General features: G+C 51.3%; 1 long non-coding RNA gene across 1 annotated transcript; it reads right to left on the reverse strand.

Annotated features, from left to right (window-relative positions):
• Positions 1-272: 272 nt before the first annotated feature.
• On the reverse strand, positions 273-2894 carry LOC117803054. Its single transcript, XR_004626637.1, has 4 exons — positions 2844-2894; positions 2445-2603; positions 1113-1290; positions 273-981 (listed from the first exon to the last, which is right to left on the reverse strand). It is a non-coding gene; the product is annotated as an uncharacterized LOC117803054 (long non-coding RNA).
• Positions 2895-7473: the final 4579 nt, after the last annotated feature.

A 7473-nucleotide genomic window follows, 5' to 3' on the forward strand; every position in this document is an offset into this window, starting at 1 on the left:
ACCGCCACTCCCCACGTCCCTGCTTTCCCGCCGCACGCGGCTCACCCACCAGACGGCCACGAGCGCTGGGCCCAGCTGCCTCCCACAGCGGCCCCCATCCCCCAGGCCTCCCGGGATGGGGGGTGGGAGGTGCAGAGCCCCCGAGTCGGGGTCCTCCGGCCCCACTTCCTCTGTCATACCCCTCTGGGCCCGGGACTGTCCTGGCCACTTGCGACCCCCCACGCCCCCCCCCCCCCCACAGAGCAGTGCCGCGTCTAGGTGACCTCCTGCCTGACCGCCTCCTGGGGTAACGTACCAGCCCTGACCCCATGTCCTGGGCACACGCATGTGGGAGCATCCCAGGGAACTCCCAGCTCCCCTCCGTCAGGCCCTGTTCCCTCTGCGGGAATGGCAGGAACCTGGTGTCCCTCCTGGTGACCACGGGGGCCAGGCTGGCCATAGGCCCACCCTCTCCAATGGCCTTTCTGGGATGTCCTCCCCACCTCCTGGTCAAGCTCCCACACGGATGTCCCTATGGCCTCTTGTGGGCAAGGGTGTGGGCAAACATGGGGGGCTGGCGTGGGGTGACCACCACTCAGCCTGAGGCGGAGAGGCCGTCCCTCACCCCCAGGCTGGGAGGGGCTGGCGAAGGCCCAGCAGGTTCCCCGGGAATCACAGGGGAGCCCTCGTCCATTTCAGGGCCCAGAGACGACATCGCTCCCTCCTTCCCCCGTCAGAGGAATCAGGAGGGACCGAGCCCCAGGTCCTGCCGGACCTGCTTCTCCAGGCCCCGGGGTCCTCGGGTCCCAGCCTGGGGTCTCCTGCTCTGAGCCCCTCCTCCAGCAATAAAGAAATCAACCAGCCAGCAGTCTGCCTGGGTCTTTCTTGGTCACACGTGCGGGATGCACGGCTCGGAGGGTGGGGTGCGGGGGCATTCAGGCTTCGGCGCCACCACCCGTGACATCTGGGCATCAGCACTCACGATAGGGGTCTCTCTTAAACCTGAGGAACGAGATAACAGGGCCGCGGGGCAGCGCGTGGGTTAACGCTGCGGGCCGCGCAGAGGTCACAAAGGACAAGTGAAAAACGGGACTTAACCTAATCAACACGATAGAAAACTGTAAATAAGGTACCTGGCAAAGTCTGTGCTCTTCTGAAAGTTCAGCCCGGTGACCCTCAAGGCCGTCTTGCAGAAGCAGGAGGGTAATTGCTACCAGGAAGCCTGGGCGTCCAGCTTCACGTGCCTATGAACACACCGCCCCCGCCCCGGCCCGGGCCAGGACGCGGGAGAGGTTTCCCCGGTCGGTGGATCTGGAAAAGCAGTCAGAGGTGGAAAGGAGACTTGTTTTCCACAGACGTTCAGTGTCACTAATGTAGGGCACGGAGCCATAGAAGAAGGTCTTTTTAAATAAATACACACATTTTTATATATAAAAAATTATATATAAATGTTATAGATGCATAACAGTTTATAATATTAATGCTTTTAAAAATACAGATGGAATAGATACATTTTTAGAAAAATATCAATTACCAGTTTGGGCTAAAAGGAAAGCTTCGAAAATTGTTTTAATTTTTAATTGAGGTATAGTTGACACGCAATGCTGTATTAGTTTCGGGGGTACAGCCTAGTGATTTGAAAACCATGTGCCCTCCCCAATGCTCACCCCATAAGTGCGGTCACTGGCGGTCACGGTACCGTTATTACAGCGCTACTGCCTGTGTTCCCCGCGCTGGACGTCTCATCCTCGTGATTATTCAATAACTGAAGTTCGTACTCTTCATCCCCTCACCTAGTTTGCACCCCCCCGCACCGGCAGCCACCAGTTTGTTCTCCATATTTTTGAGTCTGTGTTTTTCTTTGTGGCTTATATTTTCCTTTGTTTTGTTTCTTGATTCCACATATAAGTGAAATCAAATGGTGTTTGTCTTCTCTGATTTCACAATATCCCCTAGGACCCTCCGTGTCGTCGTGAATGGCAAGATTTCAGTCTTTCTTGGGGGTAAGCACTATTGCATTGCATATATGCGCACCACGTCTCCTTTATCGTTCATCTGCGGAAGACGCGGGCTGCTGCCACGTCTTGGCTTTTATCAACGATGCTGCAGGGAACATGGGCATGCAGATACCGTCTCAAATCACTGTTTCCATTTTCCTCAAGTAAATACTTAGAAGTGGAATTGCTGGGTTGTATGACATTTCTATCTTAAAGTTTTTTAAAAGATTTATTTATTTTAGAGAAAGAGAGAACGTGAGCATGAGCGAGAGGGGCAGAGGGAGAGGGAGGGAGAGAGAAATGCAAGCAGACTCCACGCTGAGTGTGGAGCCCAATGCGGGGCTCGATCTCATAACCCTGAGGTCATGACCTGAGCCGACGGAGCCACGCAGGTACCCATATTTTTAATATTTAAGAAGAAAATTTTAAAATAACAATAGCTATAGAAAATAAAGGACAGTTCCAGACCTTCTCAGCTCATGGGCGAGGACCTCCAGACTGCTATCAGATGGTTCCCGGCTCGTACGGTTGTCCAGGGTGTAGACATAGACTGGAAGTTGCTGGACTGTCCTATGGCGAAGCTGGAGGGGGAGGATGCAAGAGAAGGAAGAAGAGGATAGCCATCCCCTTTGGGGATAAAGACACAAAGATATGAATGATTTATTAGCAGGTTGACTCTAACAACGAATTCAATACATCATGACTTAACTCAGAGAGTCAAGGAGATTTCCACAGTAGGACACATATCAAAAACTCACTAGCTAAGACATGAAGGGTGAAATGCCCACATAAGCACCTTTAACTGATTTTTTAAAGATATTTTTCAAAAATACCATATCCCTGTCATGAGGCAAACTTTTCACGTACCAAGAGTGTCGTTCAGGGGCGCCTGGGTGGCACAGCGTTTAAGCGTCTGCCTTCGGCTCAGGGCGTGATCCCGGCGTTATGGGTTCGAGCCCCACATCGGGCTCCTCCGCTATGAGCCTGCTTCTTCCTCTCCCACTCCCCCTGCTTGTGTCCCCTCTCTCGCTGGCTGTCTCTATCTCTGTCAAATAAATAAATAAAATCTTTAAAAAAAAAAAAAAAAGAGTGTCGTTCAACACAAGCCGGTTTACGTTGCATTAACAAACAGCCTTAAAATCTCAGCGGCTTAAAACACCAGATTCACTTCCTATTTATTGCCATTTCCTTTACAGAAGGAAATGCACTGCGTGGCGCCTCAGGAATCCAGGTGATCTGCCGCCCCGGGAGGTTGTTGGTCACCCTACTAGAGGGAAAATGTAGACACCGAGAGGGCCTCAAGCCATCCATTCAATGCTCCGTCCTGACAGGTACACACGTCACCTCCCTTCTCCAACTGTTGGCCAGAAGTTGTCTGTCCACTAGAAGGAAGCCGAAAATAAAACACAATCCTACCCCAGACTGGAAGCAACATCCTTAAACTGATAATTTTAAAAAACAAACAAACAATGTAACCAGCTAACATCATTCTTTATAGTAAGAAGTTGATTGCTTTCCCCCGAAGACTGACAGCAAAGCAAAGTTGTCCTCTGTCAGTGTTCCTGTTCAACGCCATGCCGAATGTCTTAGTGCAGTGAGACAGTAACAAGAAAGAAAAGGCATCAACATTGGAAAGGAAACGTCTAGCATGACCGACAAGGCAAAAAAGAGAGAAGACACAAATTATTAACTCGGGAATGAAAGAAGGGACATCACCACAGCCCCTGCAGACATCAAAGGATAATAAGGGAGTACCATGAACACCTCTATATACATAAATTTGACAATTTAGATGAAATGGACCGATTCCTCGGAAAATACAAGCTACCACAACTAATCCGGTGTGAACTAGATAATCTGAATAGCCCTACACTTATTAAGAAAATTGAATTCCTAATTTTAAAACTCCTCAAAAAGACATTTTCAGGCCCAGATGATTTCACAGGAGAATTACACCAAATCTTCAAAGAATTCGTGTGAATGCCACACAACCTCCTGCAGAAAATAAAAGAGGAAAGAACATTTCCAGATTTGTTTTATGAAGCTAATATTCTCTGATACCAAAACCACAGAAAGAGTTTTTTAAAAAAGGATAATTACAGGCTAATGTTTCATCAATTCAGATGCAACAATCCTAAACAAAATATTAACAAATAGAATTCAGCAATATATAAAAATAATTATACACTGTAACAAAGTGGGGTTTATACCAGGGATGCAGGGCTCATTCAGCACTTGAAAACCAACCAGTGTAATCCACTGTATTGTTAGGATAGCAAAGAAAAATCATATGATCATATCAATCAAAGTAGAAAAAGCATTTGACAAAATTCAGCAACCATTTGTGATTTAAAAAAAAAACTCAGAAAAATAGGAACAGAGGGAGCTTTGTTAACTTGATAAAGGCATCTACAAAAAAGTTAGAATTCACACTGTTCTTAGGGGCGCCTGGGTCGTCCATTCAGCTGAGCGTCCAACTACTGGTTTCAGCTCAGTTGTGATCTCAGGTTCACGAGATCGAGCCCCAGGTGTCTGGCCCTGCACTCAGTGGGAAGTCTGCTTGGAGATTCTCTCCTTCTCCCTCCCCCTCTGCCCCTCCCACTTGTACTCTCGCTCTAAAATAAATAAATCTTAAAAAATAAAGAATTAACACTATCCTTAATGGGGAATGATGATTGCTTTCATCAACGATGACTGGATGGTGAATAATCAGGAACACGGCGAGGAGGCCCACTCCCAATCCTCTCATTCACCGGACTGCAGGAAGCTCCAGCCAGGGCAATAAGGCAAGAGAAGGTAATAAAAGGCATACAAATCCAAAAGGAAGAAATAAAAGTATCTCTATTTGCAGATGACGCAATTATCTAGGTAGAAAATCTTAAAAGGATCTACAAAAACAAACAAAACCCTCCTCGAATTAATGAGTTCAGCAAGGTGGCAGGATATAAGATAAACATACAAAAATCAATTACATTTCTACATACGAGCAATGGACGTGTGGACACTGAAATTAAAAATACAATACGAGGTCTACTCACGCCTGAAAAAAGTGGAACACTGTGATGTAAATCTAATGAGACGTACACCGGATCTGTATGCTGAAGATGATGCAATGCTGATGAAAGAAATCAAGGAAACTCTAAACAAACAGCCTGACTGTGTTCATGACCTGAGACTCAGCAGAGTAAAAGATGTCTGTCTGTTCCCCCCCCGCCCCCCCGTTGGTATACAGCTTTAATGCAATTCCTACCAAAATCCCATCAGGGTTTTTGTAGACATAGATAAGATTTTTCTAAGATTTACATGGAAAGACAGAGGTACTAGAATAGCTAATCTAATTTTGAAAAAAATAATAAAACAGGGGGAAACAGTCTACCAAATTTAAATCTTATTATATAGCCAAAAGAATCAAGACTGGTATTTGTAGGGGCAAAGACACACGGATCAGTGGGACAGAGTAAAGAACCCAGAAGTAAACCCCCACAAATACACCCAACTGCCATGGAGTCATCTGGACTAGGGTACCCCTAAAACCTAAGCCTTCCCAATTCGTGTACAAGCCCAGACAAGGCTCCCGCAAACAGCGGCCTCTCCTTGCCTCGCTTGCGTCATAGAAGGAGCCTCACTTCTCCACACCCAGCCCTGCTCCGCTAGCCACGGCACCCCGGAGACCCCGCTCCCGTCCACCTCCCACCTAATCACCCAAACTGCTCCATAGAAATTGCGCAGCTGAGCTGCCTGGCCTGGGGCTGGTGGGGAGCCCTGCCGGCAGAACCCTGCTGCGCTCCAGGACACCGGTCCCCCCACGACCCGCACTCCACAGACAGCCCTGCGGTGGTACTTTCCGTGGCCCGTGCCTATCTCTAAAAAACTAGCAGTCTTTTCCGTGCCTCCGGCGCGACAGCTTCTACGCGGCGCAAGCCAGGGGCCGCCCCTTCCCGGGCCTCAGTGGCCCCTCGGCAAACAAGCAGTTCTCGCGGGGTTTCTCACTTTGAATCCTAAAGATGTCATTCAAATGCAGAACTTGGCTGCCCAGGAGAAGCGCCGCGGGGTCCCGCACAGCGCGGGGCGTTGACGTCCCTGGGACGGCCGCTTGGTGGCACCCGCGTCCTCTTATTGCAGGAACGCAGCCTGGGAAAACCACCGGAACTGGACAGAAATGCCGGCGGGGAAATTTCACCCGAGAGGCTCGACCGTCCTGCTTTTGCCGGTCTGCCTCTTAACTCGGAACTGAGGGCCAGGCTCAGAACCGTTCCTGAAGAGCCATTTTCGACTTCCACAATCGGATCTCATCAGAGGCCCTCGGGGACATCTGCAGTGTGGGCTTGATGTCGAGTCTGCAAGGACGCGTCCACCAGAGCCTTCTGAGTGCACCTCGGACGTGGCCGTCACTGTCCTGGGTCCACCAAGGCCAGGCGTGCACAGTGACCAGCGCGTGGGAGCTGCCAGGTGAGGCCCATGCCCACGTGCCTGCCCAGAGGGCCCCCCCGCCCTGTCCCCTCGCCAGGACCCACCCCGAGACGCAGACAGAAGGCCCCTCCCAGGGCAGAAGAAGTCCCCCAGGAGCCATGGGCTGTCATCTGAGGTCCCACCCTAGATGCCCGTGGGGACACCCCCTTGGTGAAGGTGCTAGTGACCTCTCTGAGGCCGGGAGCTAGTCTCCCTGTGTCCGTGGGTGCTGATGGACCCCGGAAAGGCAGGGCTGGACGGCAGCTCACCCCCAGACACACAGGCGGGCATTATGATGGTAAGAGCAGCAAGCCTCTCCGTGGGGGTAGCCAAAAGTCCCAGGGCTCCCAGGGCAGGAGAGCTGGGGGCCACAGGAAAGGGCTCCCTCAGGGCAGAGTCCGAGGCCCAGAGCTCACAGCGGACACTCTGGTCTCGATCTCTGATGTCAATGACTTGTATGACTGGGGTGGAGGGGGCAGGGGGAGCTGGAAGGAGGGAGGGACGGAAAGATTTGGGAGTGCCAGGACGAAAACCCCTACCCCCCCAGTCTCCAGTCTAGCCCCCCAAACACACACACTAGCACCCCCCACCCCTCCATGCTCTGCTCCCACTGTTCCAGCAGAGAGGTCTTTTCATTTCCAGCTTGTGTACGTTTTTTTACTTTTTTTGGAAGGGATCGGAGGCTTGGAAGCTGCTCTCCAGGACGCGGCTGGATCCTGGAACACTCCTGACACCCACCACCAGACCAGTTTCCACAACCCCATCCGGGCACCGCCAGCCCCGGCTCGCTCCTACCTGGGCCCTCCAGGCTGCCCTGCTGCTCGGAGGCTGGCCTCCCACGTGGCCTCGTCTCCCGCTCCCCGCCAGCCTGGCCTTGGTGAGAGTGAGTGACCCCAACAGCCTCACAGCCCAGGGATCTTGCCAAAATGTCACCCCAGTCACCCCCTTCCACCAGCTGCCATCACACAGACGAAGTCCACATTCTGCATGTGACCCAGGAGCTCCTGCAACCTGGCCCCGGTGATCTCATGGAGCGCCGTCACCTTCC

This window comes from Ailuropoda melanoleuca, chromosome 7, assembly GCF_002007445.2.
Source record: "Ailuropoda melanoleuca isolate Jingjing chromosome 7, ASM200744v2, whole genome shotgun sequence".
Lineage (NCBI taxonomy): Eukaryota > Metazoa > Chordata > Mammalia > Carnivora > Ursidae > Ailuropoda > Ailuropoda melanoleuca.